Raw genomic sequence first — 10,089 nt, 5'->3', positions numbered from 1 at the left:
TAGGACAAAACTACATTTTAAGAATGGACAAGCAAAGAAAATACTCTTAATGGACAATTCAGTTATAACTTTTGTTATAGGTTGGTACTGATGAAGCCATGCCTGTTTTGGAAAGATTAAATCCCTCAATCCCAGGATGAGGGTTCCTCCAAACCCCTGAAGATAAGTAATCTTGCCAATGTCTATTCTTAGTAAAAATGAAGACTGGGAAACAACATGAATGAGTCAATAGCAACCCTTGGCATTCCTGTCTTTCTATCCATTTTATTCTTGTTTCTACAACACTCTCAGACTATTAGCTCTACCAGTTGTCTACGCAGTCACATCTATGGGGAAGTGCTGTATTGATGGCAGGACCAGGCTTTCCTAGACTCTTCTGTTAGGACTGGGAACAAATTTTTCCCATCAAAAACAATGATTAACATGCAATTTGGCTCACTTTAGCTACATTGTAGATTAACTATCTAACAATCTACTCTGTAGGGTGACCTAGACATTAGTTAGTATTAATATTACTGTATGTTGCAAGTTGTGAACAATTGACTTACCTACCAACAGATTTTTAGAACATATCCCATTCAGTAGTTGGAGACTGCTTTTGTTTTTTTTTTTTTTTTTTTAAGATTTTATTTATTTATTTGAGAGAGAACTAGAATGAGCAAGGGGAGGAGAGAGAGGGGGACAAGCAGACTCCATACCAAGCACAGAGCCCGACGCAGGGCTCAATCTCACAACCCTAAGATCATGACCTGAGCTTAAATCAAGAGTCCAGCGCTTAATGGACTGAGCCACCCAGCACCGAGACTGCTTTTGTTCCAAGAAAGTGTTTAGAGCTCATAGACCACAGAGATATCTCTTTGGTACTTAGGATGGGAACATAGATTTAGCTTCAAGGGAGGAACATAGTTACATTGTAAACATGTAGTTTGAACTAGAATATGTGTTCTAGATCAGTAATTATCAAATCCAACTACGCCTATAAATTAACTGGAGATGTTATTAAAATGCAGATTCTGGGCCACCTGGGTGGCTCAGTCGTTAAGCGTCTGCCTTCGGCTCAGGGCATGGTTCCGGCATTCTGGGATCGAGCCCCACATCAGGCTCCTCTGCTGGGAGCCTGCTTCTTCCTCTCCCACTCCCCGTTTGTGTTCCCTCTCTCGCTGGCTGTCTTTCTCTCTGTCAAACAAATAAATAAAATCTTAAAAAAATAATAACATGCAGATTCTGATTCAGTAAGTTGGGTAGGAGCTGAAGTTCTGCATTTCCAACAAGTTTCCAGATGTTGATGATAATAACACTTTGGATTGCAAGATTCTATAAACNTTTCCAGATGTTGATGATAATAACACTTTGGATTGCAAGATTCTAGAATATCTTTAATAAAAAATTTGGTATATGAACCTTTCAAAGTCATTGTCTGATCATCTTTCAAATTATGATTTGTGTAAGTTAAAAGAATGCAGAAGTGGCATTTTGGGAAGTATGTTACATACTTCTAGGGATCACAGCAATCAAATATATTTATAAAATCAACAGATTCAGGGAAATAAGCACATTCATACGTGGAAAATTTTAGTAAACTCAAAACAGTGAAGCTTGAACTGAAATTTCTACTATCTCATGACAGAGTGATTATGGTCCACTGTGCCTTTTTGCTTTATTATTTAAAATTCTGTTTCTGGGACGCTCAGTCAGCTAAGTGTCCTGATTGATATTGGCTGAGGTCATGATCTCAGGGTTGTCAGATTGAGCCCCATGTTGGACTCTATACTGGATGTGGAGCCTGCTTAAGATTCTCTCTCTCTTCCAATGCCTGTCTCTCTCTCCCTCAAAAAAAAAAAAAGTCTAAACTTAAAAAAGAAGTATAGCTATTGCTTTTAAAAAGTACCCTAGGAAATAGAGAAAAATATAGAAAAAAAATCTGTCCATAATTCATCAATACAGAAAATACAGTTAATATTTGATGCATTTCACTGGTATTTTACCTAACAAGATTATACTAGCGTTCAACTTTATTTCCTGACTTTTATGGCCATAAAATTTTCCCTTTATCAAATCCCCCCCCCTTTTTTTTAAGTGTAAGCCAATGGCTGTGTTAATATTCTGTAAGTAGATATCCTAATTTAACCATTACACTATTAGGCAAAACATTTCATTCCATTCCTTCTTTTTGGTCTTTCTTTCTTTATGCTATGATAAGCAATGCTAAGGTGAATGTTTTTGTACTTAATTGTGACAGCATCTATCCTCAAGCATCTATCTATAGATGCTGAAATAAGAAATATTGGATTGGAGTTTACCCATATTTTAAAGCTTTTGATAGATATAGTTGAATTGCTTTCCGGAAGGTTAGGCAAATTTATGCTTCCATCAAAAGCTAGAGTGCTCATTTCATGACAGTCTTTCCAGCTTCAGGTGTTACTTATAAAGTCTTTGGCAAATTTTAAACAAAAGCAGTTTATTTTATATTTCTTAACTGCCAGTGAGGCTGAAAATAATTTAGTAATTTAGTATTATTCATTGTGTTTCCACTTGGTAGACTTATCTGCTATTATTTTTGTGTACTTCTCCTTTGGAGTCTTAGCATTTTTTCTTTTTTGTGTGTAGAAGTTCTTTATATAATAAGCATAATAATCTTTTATCATACTTATGGCAGTACTGTTCCTAGTTTATTATTTAAAATCATTTTAATGAACATAGTGTAGTATTATTTCGTAGGTAGAATTTAGTGATTCATTTGTTGCATATTTTTTATTTTTATGAATTTTGTTAGTATGTTCATGTTAGTATGTTCATTTTTATGGTGAAATCTATTAACCAATCCTCTTTTTGATTTCTCACATTGCCTTAATGCTTAGAAAAATCCTTCTCCTTTAGCTTAAATTTTGATCCTCCTGTGCAGTTTTATGTTTACTTTTAATTCTTAAATCCAAAAGCAGTTTTAGTGTGTTATGTGAGGTGATGATCTGATAGGTTTTTCAAATGTCAAAATGTTCTCAACATTACTTAATGAATAATCTGATCCTTCCATTGATTTCTGATACTTCCTTGAAAATATATTGAGTTCTTGACTCTCCTGGGCCTGCTTCTGGGCCAGCTATTCTGCTCTGTTGATTGGTGTTTCTATTCTTTTGCCACTACCACACTACTTTTAGGGCTGCTTTTAAAATAAAACAAAACAAAAAAATTTTTTTAAATAGTAGCATTGTGTAGAAGCAGTTCTTTCCTACTGAAATAATTTTTTTTGATGGCGTAAGTGAATAAAGAAAACTCCATGGATGAGCATGGACCAGCAGTTTTAGGGGAGTAAAGAAAAAAGGTTACATGCTTACAGATGGTTAAAACAAAGGAAAGGGGAAGTGAAGAAGCAGTAGCTGTGGAGTGTATTACTTGAATGGGCGTAGTAGCCAACATGGAGAGACAGAACAAGACTATGTAGAATGCAGGAAATGAGAAGTACAAGAGAAAAAACAAAACAGGAAAATAACAAAAAATGGAGAGGAAGGGGAAAATGGAGGAACAACATGCATGAAGATTTATTAGAATAATGATATGAACAGTATTACATTCACAGAGCTTTTTACAATAGTATTTCTGCAAAAATATAAAGTACATAATGTATTTACATATAAAATGCAAGCACACAAGGCCCAACCCATGGAATAAACAAAGACATACAACAACAGAATGATATATCAACATTAATGACATGAAATAGACTGAGACAGAAACTTAGGTTGTCAGAGTAGCAAATTCACAACCAATTCTCTCTTATAGTCAGATTGATGATGAAGAGAATTCACAAGTGTAGAGCCTACTTAGACATACCTGAAATTGTGAATAGATGTTTAATCTTTCAGTTTTGTGAATTTATTTATAATTCTACATCTATTCAAAATTGAGTTTGTTTTAAGCAGTGTGACACAGAAACCAGAATACAGGCTTTGGAGTTATACAAGCTTAGGCTCTACATTCTAGAGCTGTTGGTTAAGAGTCCTGTTTTTGGTGTTGGGTTGGCATGGTTGAGTCATATTAACTTTGTAACTCTGGATAAGTTATTTACTGTATCTAGGTCAATTTCCTCAGTAAAATGAAATTAGTAGTCAATACCTCAGTGTTTTTCTGGTAATTATATGAGATTACCAAATCTTTAGGAGGGTAGCTGGCACATCAGTGTTGTGTATTGCATCTTTTTTCTCTGAGCTTCCTACACTACAAGGTCCTTGAGGACAAAGATCCTGTGTGTCTTCACTGATGTTTCCCTGGTGCCTAAATCAATACCCAGAACAACAGAAATGCGTGATAAGTATCTGTTGAAAAAAATATTTGCGTGGAATCTAATATGCCATCAAATTTCTTTTCTGTTTGTTTTTAACCCATTTGATCCTCTTTGGGCTTTTCCTTAAATGCTATGATGATAGCAGAGGAGAGAGTAGACAAGACCACAAGTTTGTTTTTTGAAGGTCCACTCTCCAAACATAAAAACATCTCTTCTTGCTAAGAGTCCTAAGCACAGCGTCATCTAGAAGGGGCCATGCTTCAAGTCGGTATCAACTAAAACATTAGGTAAGAGACAGTTCCCTGGTGGGGACTGGTTAACAACCAGGTAAGGACAAGAGTAGCTGGCACTGAGGCACGGGGTTCATGGCAGGTGGTGTGCACCATGGCAGAGGAGACTAGGAGGAAACAGAGTGTGAGGGCACAAAAACAGACTTCTACCTTATAATTCTCCACAAGCTGATCTATCTGTTGTATTCTGCAAATTTTGCAAATCCAAATGTAGTTAGGAGATAGAATTCTGTGGAGAGATTCTAAATAAAATGCACATTACTCTTTATCCTGGAGCATACATTCTAAACAAAAGAGCTTCCTTTCAGTTCCTTGGTCTCGAGGTTTTGTTTGTAAAGAAATGAATTTGAATTTATTCCTTGGGTTTGATGGAAACATACCTTGGCTCCAGCCACATTATTTACCCAAGCCGCCTGACAACCATGATGAAGAAAATTCAGAAAACTAACCAAATATTACACAACCCAGATGTTCTCAAGCCTAACCAGTCTGTGGAGGCCAATTATGACAGGGGGGTATCACATTTCAATAGTAACTTAGATTTTCTGTTTAACCATATTATTTGTTTACATATTCTACCACCTGTTTGACCTAGCCTGTTTGGACCCTCAGCCAAGTCTACCTGTGATCCATTGCTACTGATGATATGGCCAAATTGCCCTCCCATTCTGTTCATGTACCTATCAACCCAGGTAGACAAAGTGATTTTAAAAGTGAAAAGAAGACTCTCCTGAACAACCAGCGAGTCAAAGAAGAACTCAAAAGGGAAATGAAAAAATATCCTGAAACAAATGAAAATGGAAACACAACATACCAAAATCTATAGAATGCTGCAAAAGCAGTTCTAAGAGGACATTTACAGTGATAAATGCACAGATTAAGAGAAAGGAAAGATCTCAAACAACCTAGTTTTATACCTTAAGGAACTAAAAAAGGAACAAACTAAATCCAAAGTTAAGAGAAAGAAGAAAATAACAAAGATCAGAAGAGAAATAAATAGAGGCCAGAAAACAATAGAAAAGATCAACAAAACTAAGAGCGCTCTTAAAAAAAAAAAATAAAGCTGACAAATCTTTGGCTAGATTAAGGAAAAAAGAAGACTCAAAATCAAGTGAAAGAAGAGACATTACTACTGATATCACAGATATACAAAAGATCATAGAGACTACTCTGAGCAATTATATACCAACAAACTGGATAATCTAGAAGAAATGGATAAATTTCTGGAAACAGAACATACCAAGTCTGAATCATGAAGAAAGAGAAAATCCGAGCAGTCAATAACAAGTAACCAGATTGAATCTGTAATCAAAAATCTCCAACAAGGAAAAGTCCAGGAGATAATGGCTTCACTATTAAATTCTACCAAACTTTTAAGGAAGAATTAAAACCAAATCCTTCTTAAACTCTTCCAAAATGTCAAGGGTGAGGCAATAGTTCCAAACTCATTCTACAAGACCAGCATCACTCTAATACCACAGACAGGTAAATAAGATTATAAAACTATAGGCCAATATTCCCAATGAATACCAATGCAAAAATTCTTGACAGAATATTAGCAAACTGAATTCAATAGCACATTAGAAGGATCGTATATCATGATCAAATGAGATTTATCTCGGGAATCAAGGACAGTTCAACATACCAAATCAATACATGTGATACACTGCATTAATAGAATGAAAAATAAAAATGATATGATCATCTCAGTAGATGCAGAAAAGGCATTTGGAAAAATATAACATCCTTTCATGATAAAAACTCAACTAATTGGGTATAGAAGGAAAATACCTCAATATAATAAAGGCCATATATGACGAACCCACAGCTAACATCATGTGAACAGTGAAGGGTTGAAAGCTTTTCCTTTAAGATCAGGAACAAGACAAAGGTTCCCACTCTCACCACTCTTATTCAACATAGTACTAGAGCATTCAGGCAAGATAAAGAAATAAAAGGTATCCAAATCGGAAAGGAAGAAGTAAAATTGTCTTTGTTTGTAGATGATATGATCTTATATATATACAAAAAGGAAATCCCTAAAGACTCTACCAAAAAAACCTGTTAGAACTAATCAGTGAAGATGCCTGGGTGGTCCAGACTGTTAAGAGTCGGCCTCTGGCTCAGGTCATGATCCCAGGGTGCTGGGATCAAGTCCTATATCAGGCTCCCTGCTCAGCAGGAAGTCTGCTTCTTCCTCTGCCCCCTCAACGTGTTATCTCTCTCTCAAAAATAAATAAAATCTTAACTAATCAATGAATTCAGTGAAGTTTCAGCATATAAGCTCAACATACAGAAATCAGTTGTGTTTCTAAATACTAATGACAAAATATCTAAAAAAGAAAAGTCTATTCATAATAGCATCAAAACCAGTAAAACAGGAACAATTTTAACCAAGGAAGTGAAAGATCTGTACTCTCAAAACTACAAGACTTTGATGAAAGACATTGAAGAAAACACAAACAAGTAGAGAGATATCCCATGTTCATGGATTGGAAGAATATTGTTAAAATGTTCACACTACCCAAAGTCATCTATAGATGTAATACAATCCCCATCAAAATTCCAAAATTTTTTCACAAAAACACAAAATCTTAAAATTTATATAATCCCCCAAAACCCCAAATAGCCAAAATAATCCTGAGGAAGAAAGGCATCACACTTTCAAACTATATTACAAAGCTATAGTAATTAAAACAGTATGACACTATCATAAGACACATAGACCACTGGAATAGATTTGAGACCCAGAAGTAAACCACCATCTACATGGTCAACTAATACTTAACAAGGAAGCTAAAAAGCCTCAATAGGGAAAGAATAGTCTTTTCAATAAATGGTGTTGGGAAATCTGGATAACCACATGCAGAAAAATGAAATTGGACCCTTATCTTACACCACACACAAAAATTAACTCATAGTTGCTGTAGGCTTAAACATAAGACCTGAAACCATGAAACTCCTAGAAGAAAGCATAGGAAAAAAACTCCTTGACATTGGTCTTAGCAATGACTTTGGATATGGCACCAAAAGCACAAGCAACAAAAGAAAAAATCAATAAATGGGACTACATCAAATTTTTAAAAAGCTTCTGCACAGCAAAACAACAACAACAACAACAAACAATCAATAAAATGAAAAGACAACGTACAGAATGGGAGAAAATGTTTGTAAAGCATATATCTATCTGAAAAGTGGTTAATATTCAAAGTATATAGCCAAAACAAACAAACAAAACCCAACCCACAGTCATATAACTCAATAGCAAAAAAAAATCCACTTAAAAAATAGGCAGAGGAACTGAATAGGCATTTTTCCAAAGAAGGCATACAGATATATAATAGGTACATGAAGAGATGTTCAACACTACTAATTGTAAGAGAAATGCAAATCAAAACAATGAGATATCACCTCACACCTATTAGAATGGCTGTCATCAAAAAGACAACAGGTAACAAGAGTTGGCAAGGATGTTGAGAAAAGAGAATCCTTGTGCACTGTTGTTGGGAATACAAATTAGTGCAGCCACTATGGAAAACAAGATGCAGGTTTCTTTAAAAATTAAAAATAGAGGCACCATATGATCCAACAATCCTACTTCTGGTTATATATCCAAAGGAAATGAAAACAGAATCTTGAAGAGATGTCTGTACTCCCATGTTTATTGTAGCATTATTCACAATAGCTAAGCTATGAAAACAACCAAAATGTCAATGGAGGAATGGATAAAGAAATGATATAAATACATGGAATATCATTTAGCCATGAAAAAGAAGGAAATCTTGCCATTTGTGAGAAATTGTTGGATCTTGAGGGCATGATGCTAAGTGAAAGGAGTCAGAGCAAGATAAATACTGTATGATGTCACATGCGGAATCTTTTTTTTTTAAAGGTTTGTTGATTTTTTTTTAAGATTTTTTTATTTATTTATATGCCAGAGAGAGAGAGAGAGAGAACACAAGCAGGGGGAGCAGCAGGCAGAAGGAGAGAGCCAGATGCAGGCCTCGATGCCAGGACTCTGGGATCATGACCTGAGCTGAAGGCAGTTGCTCAACTGACTGAGCCACCCAGATTCCACATGTGGAATCTAAAAAAAGCCAAACTCATAGGAACAGAATAGAATGGTGGTTACCAGGAGCTGGGAGATCAGAGTTATGGGGAGATGTTGGTCAAACTTCTAAACTAATTTGAAGTACAACCTTCCAATTAGAAGATAAGTTCTCAGGATTTAATGCACAACATGGTAATTATAGTTAACAATACTGTATTATACACGTGAAAGTTGCTAAGGGAGTACATCTTGATAGTCTCACTGCAGGGGTGCCTGGTTGGCTCAGTTGGTTAAGCATCCAATTCTTGATTTTGGCTCAGGTCATGATATCAGGATTGTGAAACCAAGCCCCGCCTCAGGCTCTGCATGTGGAGCCTACTTGGGATTCTCTCTCTCTCTCACCCTCTAATTTTAATATATATTTAAAAGATATATTTATTAAAATGTTACTATATATTATATATATTATATATGTGTGATGGAGGTGCTAGCTAATGCTACAGTGGTAATTATTTTGCAGTCAACACATTATACACCTTAAACTTACATAATGTCTTATGTCAGTTATATCTCAATAAGGCTGAAAAAAATAAATAATTGGAATACTAACATTTCTAAGTCTAAAGTTTGTGATACCTCAAAGTATCTTCAAATATCTCCACAAAAATTTAAATATTTTTAAAAACACCTTTAAAAACCCAATTAATATTACAACACAGTTTAGCACATGATATACTATGGGCAGGAAGGGAGAAGTAATGGATTAGTAATTTCATACATTAAACCACAGAGTGTAGTAGCTTAAAGAAGGTTGGAAATCATTACATTAAAATATGAATTGAAAAGGTGGAAAGGTGAAGATTGGTGGATTCAGATATTGAGGGAGTCACAACATGGTCCTATATGCCTCTACATTTAATCTATATTAAATCTATGTGTATTGAAATATATATCAATTAATATAAAAATATAAAATATAAATTAGATATAAAATATGTAATATATAAATTATCTCTAAAGATATATATAAGTATAAAAATAATATATATAAATAATAGTAATCTGATAAAATGGCAAGATAGATAAATATAGATTGAATAGTCAACATAGCAGCAAATTTCAAAATGAATGCTAAATATAGCTATTTCCTTTCTCCATGGATTTTTTTCTTAAATACCAGCAAAGTATATGGAAAAAAATGAAAATCCAAGGAAGTCATGTATCTTCTTTTGAATATTTATATTTAAACATACCTGTGTAAAGTATGGGGAAATTAGGAAAATAGAATTAGGAATCTGAGAAGTTAAAAGTCCATGAAATAGATTTTAAGCAGACATTTGTACAGCAGATGCTTTTTTTTTTTTTTTAAGGTTTTATTTTTTTGACAGAGAGAGCACAAACAGGAGGAGCAGCAGGCGGAGGGAGAAGCAAGCTCCCAGCTGAGCAGGGAGCCCTTTGTGGGACTCAGT

This window comes from Ailuropoda melanoleuca, chromosome 2, assembly GCF_002007445.2.
Source record: "Ailuropoda melanoleuca isolate Jingjing chromosome 2, ASM200744v2, whole genome shotgun sequence".
Taxonomy (NCBI): Eukaryota; Metazoa; Chordata; class Mammalia; order Carnivora; family Ursidae; genus Ailuropoda; species Ailuropoda melanoleuca.
The sequence above is the reverse complement of the archived record's forward strand: the minus strand, read 5'-3'. Positions refer to the sequence as shown.